The sequence below is a fragment of the Protopterus annectens genome, chromosome 8.part1, assembly GCF_019279795.1.
Source record: "Protopterus annectens isolate FY-2018-M chromosome 8.part1, PAN1.0, whole genome shotgun sequence".
In the NCBI taxonomy this organism is placed as follows: Eukaryota; Metazoa; Chordata; order Ceratodontiformes; family Protopteridae; genus Protopterus; species Protopterus annectens.
The window spans coordinates 233,207,674-233,223,218 of NC_056742.1; positions in this window are offsets into that span (position 1 = coordinate 233,207,674).

Here is a 15,545-nt window from a genome sequence, read left to right on the forward strand (position 1 = left end):
TATTCTCCTCAACAGGCACTGCTGATGTCATCAGCTATTTCAGATTTTTGGATATGCAGCACTCCCACTAGGGCAGGGTCAGAGACTGGCCTGGAGGCCAGGCAGAAGCCACCTCATCCTATACAATAAGGATTACAGTGACATGGCTTTTAATCTATCCACATATATCATGACATGATTTGTAGGCCCTGTGTTCATAGGATCATATGAGAGTACTAGGCTAATGCGCACAGGGCCCTTACTAGTCTAGCCAAGTTTAACTCATGTTCCCATGGGTGTCCAGTTGAAGCAGACACTAAAATCAGAACCTAGTGACCCTATCCAAGAGGGACACAGGTGGAACCCCCGGGGTGAATTTCCCAGTTACCCATCCAATCATCCAAATTATGCTTAAATATGGCCAATGAGGGGCTTTGTTTCACATGAACTGGTGGGGCAACCTCTGTGAGACAAATCTGTCTCTCCAGCAAGTTCTTTTGATGTCACATACCAGGTTAAGGTCCTTTTAGCGAATGACCCTTGTGCCATCTCACTTGCAAATGTGCAGCATTTCTATTAAGGCTAGGTCAAAGATTGCTCTATATGCAAGGCACAGGTCACCTCTGAACAGTCTCTATGACACAAAGTAAAGTGAAAATGATTTCAGTCTGTCTGCATAAGACAGCTCTCGAAGACCCTGAATTTTCTTTATAATGAACTTTTGTGGTCTCTCCAATTGCTGCAGGTATTTGGAAAGGAATATACTAAAGGGAGCATTGTAGTCCATTATTGGCCTGATGAGAGAAGTGTACAAGGGGGTTATAACCTCTTTTTGTCCAGGGGAAATGCCCTTACATATGAGATGAGCAATATAAAATGCCCTTCTTACCACTGTGGAGACACAGTGATTGAAATTAAGGTTTCTGTCAATCTGTGTGCCCAGATCTCTCACCACTGACTGTGTGCTTATGGCATTGCTGTTGATGTGGTAGTTTGAGGAACATCACCATTGCTGAAGGGGATGATAATGCATTTTTTGCATTAAATTTAAGACCACAACTTTGTCACCAGTCATTAGTCTGGGTAAGGTCTTCTTGAAGGATGTTGACATTGCTAGCGGTTTTAATGATCACTTCCAGATTTCAGTCATCAACAAACATTGTCGGCCAGTCCTTTAGTTTTAGCCTGCACTTCAGAGAAATAGAGTCTGAATGGTAGGTGTCCTAGAAATGATCCCTGTGGAAAACCACTGTTTATGGGTCTGCTGAAGGAAGTGGTGTCCCCTATTTTGACCATATGTGTTCTATCGGTCAGCCATTTTGCAATCCACCTGACAATATATGGGTTGATACCCAGCTGGGTGAGTTTATCAATGATGCTTTAGCTGGGAATTGTATCAAAGGCCTTGGATAAGTCTAAGTAGGCCATATGCACAGATTTACACTTGTCTAGGACTTTGCTGACTACCTCAAAGAAATCCACCAAGTTTAACAGGCAAGATCTCCCCTTGACAAAGCCAAACTGAGTGGAGTCAAGTGTTTGGAGATTACCTATATCTTTGTTAATAAGGCCCATGATGATTCATTCCATGGCCTTGCAGATTAGGCTGATCAGGCTAATGGGTATATAGTTCCTGGGGTCCGTGGATGCACTCCCTTTGTGCAAAGGGATGATGGTAACTGTTTTCCATTCCACTGGGATGAAACCAGTGCTTAGGATATGATTGAAAAGTGTACACAATGGTGATACAAATTCCTGTTTTAACCTGTGTAGAAAACAGCCTAGGATGTTGGTCCCATATAGACTATATTTTTGGCCTTGGAAATACTAGGTAGGGGACAAGTGTTGGAGATGCTTTTGGGTATATGTGGCAAGGACAGGGGAGTGAAGTTTTCACTGAACCTGTCAGCCAGCAGGTTTGCTATATTCACAGATTCTGTATATGTAGTACAATTAACTATGAGTTCAAAAACAAAAATAAAAAACATAATCCAGTAGTAAATCCAGTGAAAATAAGTCAAACACAAGCAATAAGAAATAACATTCACTGGAACCATGTTACCAGAAAATTGGGATAAAGAACAAACACTTTATTTCGCAACTTCACAGCTTCACTTAAAAAGCTTCATCAGGCATACAACAAAATATGTAAAAGAAATTAAATAGTCTAAAATCATTTGATGAGAGTAGTCTCATGATTAGACTCAAACCTTCTACTGTAAAACCCATTAATGGTAGTTGTCCACCAGGCAGATTAGCGAGAGAGCCTGGATTCAAGGTTCTTGACATAGATGCATCTCTCACATAATGAATTTATGTGGACTAGAAGAAGTGGATTGTCAGCGTACATGAGGCAATTGCTACATTGTCTCAGGATGCCCATGTCAACCAGGCTGGCTGGAGAAATGTGGGAAATTGTCTGTCCATAATGCTAGGTAAGTTGATGTAGTCAAAAAGTAAGGAGAGGACAGGAAGGACCAGGTAAAGTAGAGGACTGGAAAAGTGGACAAAAACTATGAAAGGCTAGTGAGTAGGATCTGTGTTGGTACCTCAGGAGCTTCGCTGAATATATCACCTCTGAGTAAGGGACAATCACTAGAACTCACTGATGGACCATCAGCAGAGTACTAAAAGAAAATTTGCAGGCAGATGTGTTTGCGTCTATAACCGCCAACAGTGCCCACCATTGCTCGGCAGTGCACGATGCACAAACAAGCACAAACCCATGCAAATGCAGTGTTAGCAAACAACAGCAAACTGATTTAATTAAATTAACCAATAAAAGAACTCAAAAGTGAGCTCTTTTCCAGCAACCTTCAATCAGATGAGTTCTAACTGCACACTCCTGCCACTAGGGTGCAGGGGAACTCTCCATCAAAAGATGGCCTTGTTTAGTTATACAAAAAGAACAAGATTCAGCAGGTCTGAATCTAGTCTATGCTATAGCAAAGTGTGACAGTTTCAGAAAACAAAAAAAACAGTTCAAGTAAGCAGTGATACTGTAAAAATGCAGTTCAAAAGTATAATATACAGTGAAAAAATCTACTTAAGTTTTCCAGAGATCAGCAGATGCCTTTGATTGATGAGACAGATACAGCAGAGCAGCAACTGGTTGACAAACTTTGTGGAACTTTGCTAAAACAAGTGCAAACCCATGCAAACATGGTGCTTATGTAGCAAACAAGAGCAAATTAATTTAAACAAATTAACCAATAAAAAAGGTCAAAACTTGAGCCCTCTTCCAGCAACCGTCAATCAGATGAGTTCTAACTGAACACTCCTGCGACTAGGGTGCAGGGGAATCCTCTCTGACAAAATATGGCCTGGTTTAGTACTCTAGTTATACAAACAGAACTAATTTCAGCAGGTCTGAATATAGTCTATACTACAGCAAACAATGTACAACAATTTCAGGGAAAAAAACAGTTTGAATAAGCAGGCACAATAAGCCTTCAACCAGCAACTCCCACATCAGAAAAGAAGAGACTTTCTCCTCACACAAGAGTGTAGACCACAAACCTTCTTAATGTAAAATAAGTGGTCTGAAGCCCAAGCGCCTAAACCAGAACAAAGACACTTTTAGAATAACAGATACACTAAGCCTTCAACCAGCAATTCCCAACTTAGAAGGATGTAAGCTACCTCTCCTGCCACAAGAGTGTAAACTACAAACCTTCTTAATGTAAAACAACTGGCCTGAAGCCCAAGTGCTTAAACCAAAAGTAAGAGGCTTAGAAAAGTTACAATTTAATCAGGCTACTAACAAGCAGTAATAAATGCAGCAGAATAAATGCAACTGAACACTCTTAATAATAAGCAGCAAAAGCAAAATAAAGTAATAAAGTAGGAAGAAACACAAATACAGTAAAAGCCGCTGAATAAAGTGCAAAAGTGCATTTTTTATTTGAGTGGGAATGGAGGAAGCAGAAGATAATTCAAGGTTAAGTAACTAAGGGGGTGAGCCTTTCCAAATAATTTCTCTGTACTCAGTAGAATGAGCTGATGAGATGGGACTGTGAGGAGTGTCCAAAATCAGATTTATAGTAGGGGCAGGCAACTCAAATACCAGTAGGTTTACAAATACAACAGTTGGTCAGATTCAATGGGCTGTGAAAACATCACAGATCACCTATGGCATGACTCCACACATTCACTTTCCTGATATGGTTGAATACACAGTTCAACATACCCTCCACATGGCCTATGTTCCCATACAAGAGTGTACATCAACATGCATCCACCTGATTTGGGGGGACAGCACCTGATGCATACATGTATAGAGACATCCTGACTCTTCTGAACTGTGAGGTAGACCAACATGTTGTCATGGACCCCTTCTACATGTACGCTGGTAATATTCTAGGTGTGTGCAACAGACCGGTGTGAGTGGTTAATGCTGCAACAAGTCCATTACATCTAATAGATGTCCTCAAAGAGGTCATCAAGGGCATGCATTATGACAAAAGTACCATCTTGTGGAACTTGACCAGGTCAAGGCATTTGACACAAATCTACACTGTCATATGTGGCCATAAATAGCTATATCATTTAATGGGGAGACCAATGTATGACATACATGGCATTTCACTATGCTGAAATATGTGACATGACCTATGTCAGGTCCAGTGATCAGTTCAGTACATCAGGGGTGTCTGCTAGCCCTTTCTTGCCCATTAGTTAAGTGATGGGCATCACAGGTGACATACACAAGCTGTGTACAAACAGCTGCCTGAAGGATTACAGATTGTGGGGAATCCGTGACTCCAACTGTGATATTTGTATAATACAGACAGTATCAACATATACCAAAAACAGCTGCCACATCCATGAAAACACCTACATTGACTGGAAAAAGTGGAGGTATTTGTTGAATCAGGCAACAAGCACACCACCCAAGTATAATGTGGACATCACGCCCTATAATCAGACCAATAGGTATGTGACCTATGTCCTAGGGTAGATTGTAAGTGGTACATCTAACAGCATGTTGTCACAGTGCTGACTACTTCCTTGAATGTAACACAAGTACTGGTTTTGTGAAGGACATGCACATCCATGGCCATAATACCTTCAAGGTTCCCAGCCTTCATCACAACAATAACTGTGTACAATGCACCCTTCTTCATGTACCTCCCTACACATCTTCCAGTGATGTGTAACTGAAGTGTACCACCTTTGTCAAAGTGCGCTGTCACACAGCTTATTGGTCATACCTAGGTGAATATGCATGACTGTCTGATGGTACAGAAGACCAATCAAGGTGTTACAACAGATGCATGTGTGCCACCTGTTCTGCTTATGCACAAACTACATACATAGGTGTTTGACAACATTAATTGCATGTATATAATTTATGATGGCTTGTGCCATATATATATATATATATATACATACATACATATCTATATATATATATATATATATATATATATACATACATATATATATATATATATATATATATATATATATATATATATATATATATATATATATATATGTATATAGATGAGTGTATATATATATATATATATATATATATATATATGTGTGTGTGTGTGTGTGTGTGTGTGTGTATACATATATATTTATATATATATATATATATATATATATATATATATATATATATATATATATATATGGGTCTATTTCAGAATGTCGACCGTTCAGAATGTCAACTTTTATATGGCTGACACCATATGATCGACATTCCGAAAGACAGACATCCTGAAATAGCACAAGTTACCTACCTGTAAACACAGTAAAACTGTGTTACACACACCCCCTGCTACTTAAATATTCTCACTCTGAGATTGCACTACAGTGCAGGAAAGGGGAATCTCCCAGTCCCGCACTGTAGCGGGATCTCAGCTATCATTTGTCAGCCTTTCAAACATTCGCTCATATGGTGTCGGCCATATGTGTTTCGAACATTTGAAAGTTCGAAGAAATGAAGGGCTCTCACACACACACACACACACACACACACACACACACACACACACACACACACACACACACACACACACACACACACACACACACATATATATATATATATATATAAATGTATATACATATATATGCCATACACACAAGGCATCTAGCCTGCATTATCCATACTGTCACATACAGGTTCATAGGTTCGTACTAGGCTATCTGCCCTAGGGCATTTATAAGCCTAGCCAGAGTGTGTTTGGCTTTCGCCACCCATTTTAAATTAATTTCGATATGCCCTTTTTCGAGGTTAGTATACTGTGCCTCTGTCTAACAGTGACACAGAAGTGATACCTGGGGTAAACCTACGATCTCCCATCCACTCATCAAGATTCCTCTTGAAGAGAGTCAATGAGGGACTCTGACTAACCTGGACTGGGATTTTATTCCAGAGTGAAGGGAGCCTCTGGGTTATGAATCTGTCTCTCCAGCATGTCCTATTTATTTCAGTGCTGAGGTTCAAGTCTCTTGAGCGCATAGCTCGATGGGATTTGGATTTTCTGAGGTGCAGCATGTCCATTAATTCTGGGTTGGACATGGCTTTATACGTCAGGCACAGATCGCCTCTGAGCAGGCGGTATGCCACTGAGTAGAGCTGGAGTTTCTTTAACCGGGCAGCATATGGCCTCTGTTTGAGCCCTTTGATCCTCTTGGTGAGGTACTTTTGGGGTCTTTCCAGTTGCTGCAGGTGTCTGGTAAGGTACATCTCAAAAAGGGCATTGTACTCAATTATGGGCCTGATGAGGGATGAGTAAAGAAGCACGATGACCTCCCCTGATCTAGATGTGAATCCCTTCATGATTAGGTGGGCTATATAAAATGTTTTTCTTACCACTTTGGCCACGTGGTTTTCAAATGAGAGATTGCTATCAGCTTGGGTCCCCAGGTCCCTAATTACTTCTTCCATACTTAATGGATTACCACCTATGTGGTAATTTGTGGGCACTTTGTTTTTGCCAAAGGGGATGACTATACACTTTTTGGTGTTTAGCTTGAGACCATGGCTGTGGCACCAGTTGTCTGTTTCTATAAGGCCCTTTTGTAGGATGCTTGTGTCAGCTGGACAGTCGATTAGGGCACCTAGTTTGCAGTCATCTGCGAACTTGGTCAGCCACAGTCATTCCATGTTGGCCTGTACCTCCGAGAAATATATACCAAACAAGAGAGGTCCCAGGACTGAGCCTTGTGGGATGCCACTTGTAACTGGTTTAGAGTCTGACATGGCTCCAGCAATTCTAACCATGTGGGTTCTGTCCTTGAGCCAGTTTGCAACCCATCTAGTGACATAGGGGTTTATATTTAAGCTGGTGAGCTTATCTATAATGCCCAAGTGGGGTATTGTATCGAAGGCTTTTGCGAGGTCCATGTAGGCTGTGTGGACCACCTTCCCCTCGTCAATGGCCTTGGTGACTGTTTCAAAGAAATCGACCAGGTTTAAGAGGCAGGATCTGCCCTTAACAAAGCCGAACTGGGTAGGATCCAGTGTCTGTAGGTCCCCAATATCTTTATTTATGAGTTCCATGATGATCCTTTCCATAGCTTTGCAGACCAAGCTAGTCAGGCTTATGGGGCGATAGTTTCCAGGATCTGTTGAGGCACCATCTTTGTGGAGAGGGACCACTGTTGCTGTACGCCACTCTTTGGGTACATATCCTGTAGTAAGGCTGAGATTGAACAGTAGTTTTATGTTTGGTTTTAGCTCTTCTTGGAGTTCATGTAGGACGCAGCCCGGGACACTGTCTGGTCCCATTGATGCTGGTTTTTTGCTTTGGAGAGGACGGCTCTTACCTGAGCATCTGAGATGTCAGGGGGGCAGCACTCAGCTGGGATAGATATTTGCTATTTTGGTAAGGGGGGGGGGGTTTGCGCTGAACCTGTCAGCTAGGATGTTGGCAATGTCTGTGGGTTCTGTGTATTTTTTGTCATTTTGGACTAATTCTGAGCATATCTGGGAATTCCCACCCAGGTTCCTAACATAACTAAAGAAAGCCTTGTGATTATCCTTAGTGTCCTGTGCAATTTTTCTCTCGAAGCTGGCCTTAGATGATTTTATGAGTGCCTGTAGTTTTTTGCTAATACTGATCAGGTGTCCCTCCTAACACCTCCTGCACATATTGCACTGCCAAGACAGTGTGCGTGTTTACCTTGGTAGAGTGTGGATGTATCAAAATAGTGGTTCAAGAGTGTGTGTGTGTGTGTGTGTGTGTGTGTGTGTGTGCGTGCGTGCGTGCGTGCGTGCGTGCGTGTGTGTGTGTGTGTGTGTGTGTGTGTGTGTGTGTGTGTGTGTGCAGGCTCAGCTCTTATCACTCTACATCACATATGTTATATCATAAGCATAGTATTAATGGTGGTATTATTCTGATATTGTCCATGGATTGTTGTTGGTTCCTGTAATGTTTTCTATGATCCTTTACCTGTGGCCACCTTACTGGAAACCTCTTCTGAGAGTACACTCATATTCAGGCATATTAGTTTACACAGCATCACAATATGCACCCTATACCAATTTGCATGTCAGGTACCTGATAGATGTCCTCTGCATTATTCATGTAAGGATGCTTATTTCACACAGACATCCTCCCCATTATAATGTCACCTTGTGTGACAGTCACAGACAACACATTTTCACTGTACAGTCCATACTGTACAGAATAGATATGTGCTTGGTATTTTTGCTACAACCATCTTCCATTGACATGCCCTCCTCTGCTGTACATGAGGGAGTTTCACCTGACCTCTTTCCCTCTGTTCATTCCTACAATTCATCTCTGTGTCCCTATTCAACACACACACACACACACACACACACACACACACACACACACACACACACACACACACACACACACACTTCCCCTGAGTGATCATTTTATATGGCAGCTCAGGTCCTGTTATAGATCATGAACACAGCTTCAATACAAAATGCCAGAAATGGGATATTACAATACTCTGCACTGTAGGTACACTGTCCTGTACTGTGTTTGGACCATATACTTCACATTCATACCTCTCAGCTGTCCAGATATTCCGAGGATGTCCAGATGTTTTCCTTATCAAATATGTGGCTTTCTGCTATATCACTGCAATGATCTCTGAACTTATATGACTCACTATTACATACATTTGAGTGCATACATATTGCCTCTCCTGATTTGTGCAGAATGTCCAGTTTTTGTCACATATTTGTGATCTTTTCCTCATAACAATTTTGTTTGCTGGCAAACCATTGGCATGTCATTGTGGAGTGAAGTCAGAAACTGATGACTGACATTTGAGTTTCAAAACTTCATGGTTTTCTGAAAGTTCATGCTAATGTACAACCTATTTATTCTATCAACTTTCTAAGTTTGGAAGTGCACTATTAAAAATCTGTCCCTATTTTGGCACTTTGTCCTCCCATTAGGTATGACTTTGTCCACATATCTTGCTCAAAGAGGATGACAGCTATGCTTTAGTTTCATTCTTCCACATGTCTATGTGACATCTATGGCAAATATGTCCCTATTTCTGGTTAAATGTTCCCACATTATGTTCGCCTTTGTGGAGATATGTTGCAGTAACAGATTAACAGATATCTGTGAAACCCTGGTGGTCATTGTGGCCTTCTTCCCAAATCCGTGAACTGTAGGTGCTCTGCTTTAAACAGAATTGTATCTGGTGTTTGCTTACATGGTTTCCTAGCCATCAGCACTGTTGCCAGGCACATAACCTAACTTAGGCATGCTGAGTATCAATATGCATTGCTCGTTACCACTCACAGTGCACTGCCGAGCAAACATGTAAACTCTGTGTAGGGTCTGTGCAAAGCTTACATGGAGTTTATTGAATCCTGGGGTTTATCTTAACAGTATTGAGTTCACTTTGGCAAACAACTTTTGCAATATTTGTACATTCTATAACTGAGGGTGGAGATACATTTTCCAATTCTTACTAACAACTTTTCTAGCTATTGCTAATATTCTCCAATGAAGAGGATGCTGTGCTCTTGGGAGAACTCCAGGGAATGGAGCACAGAGCATTACATCATACCAGTGATTTTAGTAAGAATAACCCTGTCAGACCACAAAGCTTGTGTAAAGTTATTAATATTTCCCAAAATGTGTATGGTTTGTTTTTTTATAGCATTTTTATTTTACCTTTTCCTCTGATGCCTGCTTTATCAACTTCAGAACTGCATTAGAGCCTGGACTTTTATTGGGCACAATGCAGAGAAAGTAGTCCTGCAGAGGACATCAGTCTATTACAGAACACACATACACATGGCACTCATATATTTTAGAAATTTGGAGGATTGTCAGTTCAGCTACACATGTGTTTGGAATGTAGGAGGAGACCAAAGCACAGAGAAAAAACCCACATGGACACAGCAGGACCTAAAGTCTCTGCAAACAAAATATCTCATCTGAGAACCAAGCTGGGAAATGAAGGTCTTCTGAGGTAGCAAAACGGTTGCATCACTGTGCCTCACATTTTCTTGTCCAACATGCAGGCTTATTAAACAATTAGCTAGAAACGTCTGATTTTACACCACAGTCCTATACTGCTGTGCCTACATCTGTGACAGAACTACAAATGACACTTTGTTTTATGATTCTATATCTTAATAGTGTCTGAAATGTAATGTTAAGTCAGTCTGTCCTTAATAAGAGAGCACAGTAATTATAGCAAAGATACCATTTGGATGTACATATCTTAAGATGGGTCACTTATGGATGTTATATGTACAGTGCTCTGGAGCTGTTAGGAGCAAATTCATTGGAAAGACTGGTTTTACTTTATTAACTCAGTTTGTACTTTCCCTGTGTATTGGCTGATATTCCGGGTAATCTGGAAACTTTGTGAATTTTATGCCAGAGCAGTACTAGTACCTTCTACAAAAGTCAGATATTTTAATAAAAAGTGTTATGTTTGTTTGTAGCAGGCAGGTGTTTCTAGGCCAACTGTGATTCATATGTACCTGTAGCTTTTTATTATTTCTGCAATAGATAAGAAACCATGTATTTTGTTTAAATTGTCTGTGACAGACAGGTATAATTAAGTATACAATTATTCATATGTTCCCATAGATCTTCTATTATATTTGTAACAGACAAAAAGTTGGCATTTTCGGGTCTACTCCAAGTACCCAAGTTCCTGACACCCAAAGACTACCATCTCATGACAGAAAGTTGAGAGTCTTGTAGCTCACATGGTCAGTTGCCACTCACACTGAAATATTAATAATGAATTTGGGCAAGGAACATCAGCCATGCAGATAATGGAGTGGCAGCACCTTCCCAAACATGTTATCTGAGTTCAAGCAAGGTAACTGCAGCAGTAGTGGGAGGGGGTGGGAGATCAGTGATCAGCAGGGGAATTTCAGTTTAGGTTTAGGGAGCTAGAGGGAAGTTTTAGGGCTTTGGAGAGTGAAATTAGGATTAGGAAGGGGGTGTGAAGTTTTAGGTTTAAGTTTAAGGAGTGGTCTGGGAATTTAGGGTAATGGACAGGGTGACGTTTTAGGTTTGGGGTGAATGGGAAGTTTATGTTAGGGAAGGGGAGTGGAATTTTGGGTTTAGGAATCAATCAGTGAGGGAGAGGGCAGTTTATCAGGGTTAGGGAGAGACTGCAGACTTTTGCTTTTGGGAGTGGAAGGAGAGATTTACTGTTAGAGTTGGGGAGAAGGACTTAGGTTAGTGCTAGGGACTGTGTGGGAGTATTAGGGCTAGGGATAGGGCTCTGGTGCTACTATACAGTTTAGCAGGATCCGATGCTGGGTGGTAACAGTAATTAAGTAGGATCAGACTATTGGAAATTAGGGAACTTGTTGATTAGAGCAAGAGGCAGTGAACAAATGTGTCATGATCTGCATACATGTGAGCACTTACAGTAGACCTGCCATTTTCTGTATACCTGGGTATCTTTGAAATCAGAGTTCCATAGTCTCTTGAGGCCTGAGATGTAGTCAGTCAACCATCCACACCACAAAAAAATCTAATAACTCATATCTCATAATATCTGCTTTGTGTCAACCAACATGGTACAATTTGCATTTATTTCTTATCTTAATTTTTTTTGCTAATGAACCATTGCCTTGAACTGAATACTCTGCTATATGTTTCATGGGTTACATATGGAACTAGATACTTTTTGATAAGACAGTCTGATGTTGCTTTGGAGAACTGGGGCAACCCCTTTGACTGTTGGAGCATATTGAGGATTCATCTAAACCTCCACAAGAAGGCTTGCTGTCTGCCTAATACATCATCTAATGTGACTATTTGATATGGACCCTGTCTTGTCTTTCATATTGCAGTCCTGCAAGTGTTCACATGACTTTGAAGTCGGTTTAAGTCAACTTTTAATTGCGGTCAAGGTACCTGGGCCCATAACTCTCAGCCTGCGGACACTGAAAGTAAGAATAAAGGCCTTTGAAAAGTAGGTACATCCAGCTAAAAATCTGGGTATTTAACTCGTCCCTGCTTTGATTAGAAATGTGGGATACTACTCAGAAGCACATGTTTAAAAAAACAGAGAGTAACAAAAATGATGGAAAAATATAAGCACATTATCAAAGAGACTGTAAAATCTGTGGACTTTAATAAACCATATTATAAAGTTCTACCAAACAAGCTAACTTATTTTTGCTTAAGAAAAAGGCTGATGTAAGATGTGTGTCTTCTTTGTTTAAATTATTGTCGTCACTAGTATGCTGGTCATATACTGTGGCTTTCTGTGCACTCACATGTGATGAGGGTGACTCAGAAAATTGTGGGAAGGGGTAAATCAAGACTGAAAATAGGGACATCCTGTGTAAGGCTAAATCTGGCATGAAAATAGGAATGTTCCTCCAAAATACAGCTGAGAGGTCTACTTGGGCTCTTAATGCTAAGCAAATCCCCTCTGGATTCTAAATCAATGAAACTTTGCTTCACACTGCTGCATTTGGCCATATTTTTGTGTGCATATTATATTTATTCTTCTGGCACTACTGTCATTTTCCCTATTTACAATATTTAATTCTGTTTTATTGTTTAGCTCATCTTTAATTTCCTCTCGTCATCAGTTTTTATTTGATCCGTGTCATTTAATATCTTACAATATTCACACAGTTTACTCCTTTCCTACTGTGATTTTATTTTACTATTAGTACTTTTTTAAATCAGTTAGTAAACAGGACCTCCTTGAAGATTGTCACCCTTCTGGTTCCTTCCATGCCTGCCATAGGCACTGTGTATTACAGAAGAATATAGTGGTGCCCATTCTTGGTAAGTTGGGGATGGGAGCAATTATAACTTCCAAATGTTGCTGTAGAGTAAAACCTTTCATGTTCTGCCACACTTGGTGTTACAGTAGGTACACCTGACTCATGACAGTACTGTTAGGCGCATATCATGGGCCTGATCTCTTACGACTGTGTCTTAGATGCTGTTCTATAACACAAAGTCTCTTTACGCAAGCCTAGTATCATCTGACTTGCGTAGAAAAGTGACCTTCCATTTATTATGCAGACCTACTGGATAATAAATTTAGTCCAGCTTTGGCAGCTACTGTACGCCTTTTTCTGTTATTTAGTGATTGAGGCCTGATGAGACTTGGCAATGGAAATTTAGCGATTGAGGCCTGGTTAGACTTGACAATGGAAACCTGTGTTTTATTGATCAATCTTGTATGAGCAACTCTTTTGTGCATGTCTGGGTCTGGAACAAACTCTGGGTTGTTCCTCATCTGACAAATACTAGATTATATGAAGATATTCCTTCAGAAGTTTAGTGATTTCTCTGTCAACTCAGTGTTAGTTCAGTGAACCTGGCTTGTTCTGGGCCATTTCAGCATCAGGCTGAATGAAGACGTAGTTGTATTAGTAAAACAATCCTTTGCATCACAATGGCTTTCAGTTTTGTTCAGCTTGTCACCTCATCTACTCTTTGCCTTGGTCATACTCTTAGACTTGTTTTTCAAAGTGGCTACCAGTGGAATGAATCATTTGGTCCAATAACAGCCTGGTTTAGTTTGTAGTTGAGCTTCATATTCGCAACCCCTAGATCTTGAACTGGTCCCGTATAGAAATGAAATTGCTATCACCCCTTCATTTTTGCAGTTTGTTGTATCAGCTTTATATATAGAGCAGGACAGTGGATCCATATGAGTAAGTATTAGCTTCCACCTGGGCCTTGACCTCCTCACTGGATCACCTCCCTGCACTGTGTATGCCAGGTTCATCTTGTGACACAAAACCCACAGACTGGCTACAAGGTCCATGCCTAGGAAAAGTTTCTACACATCTTTTAAAGGATAGACTTAGTCTTGATGAGAATTACACTCATTAACCATCTATAATCTCAAGCAAATAAGCACCCATTAGTGAAATAAAGTCTACCATGGCAAATTGACTGATTATGCTCTTTTGTGGGGTTGACAAGCTGTGCAGTCTACCTGTCTTCCTACTCATAATATATTTCTCTAATGGAAAATGTGGTTTTGTTGTCTAAGTCTTCACTTGCCTCTGTCAGATCATTTGAGACCCCTATTATGTCTATGACATCTTACGATGGTCCATCTGACTATATCATTTTGCTAACTTTTTGACTTGAAATCAGTTTTGTTTTGGACTACTCTGATTTTATCTCCATGGCATAAAGCACGTGACATACTGAAATCAGATTGGGCACATGGCTCACTAGACAAAATATTTCTTGGCTGGAAGTTCTGGGTCCTATCTACCAGACTAACTTCTACACTTGATCCTCTGTTTTCTAGCCATGTTTGAAAGAGACAGTTATCACCCCAGTTTTCAAAATTGTGGAGCTCTAAATGTTTCTACTCTGGGTCATGTGTTGTTCTTTGTGTATATTCTTCCTGAAGAACTCATGCTGTCACTTCATACTAATGGACAGCTGGATGGCTAATACTTGCCCATCTATGACAGCCACTATTCCCTCTGGGCTTCCTGTTATTCAGTGACATTGGTCTTATCTGATGATCTGTCTGGAGTATATCCGTTTCAGCACATTTTGCAACTAGCTAAGTGTTGCCACAGATAATTGGACTATGCTTAGGAAGTCATACTGTCCAGTTTTGAACATCTGTATTAATTATATGAATTACAGACTGGAATTTGGAAGTTACACAATCTCATTGCTTTTAATTATAAGCTTTACTTAAGGGCCAGGTATTGATTGTAGTTAGGTCCCATTGTTACTGTCAAGAATGTAGCACAAATGAAACATCTTTTGCTTTCGGGGCCTGTAGCAGCTGTCCATATTCTAGTTTCTTCAAGACTGGCTACTATAAGTCCCTATGCTAGGTGATTTCCAGCATCGAGGTGCATTGATAGTATCATCAACAATACTCGGCCTGGACTCAGACTCTTCTGCCCTGCTGCTTGACCTTATACAATATAATCTGGGTCCCATTTGCCTTAAAGATATCCTTGTGAAAAATGTCTCACCCTATCCTTTTGTTTAGTTACTCCAGGACTACTAGTTTTATAAGATGTGATTTAAGTCACTGGAATTCAGTTTTATAAGACATTGCATTTTTAGAGCTTACCTTCATAACTGACTTCACAAGTCTTTATTGACTGGGTT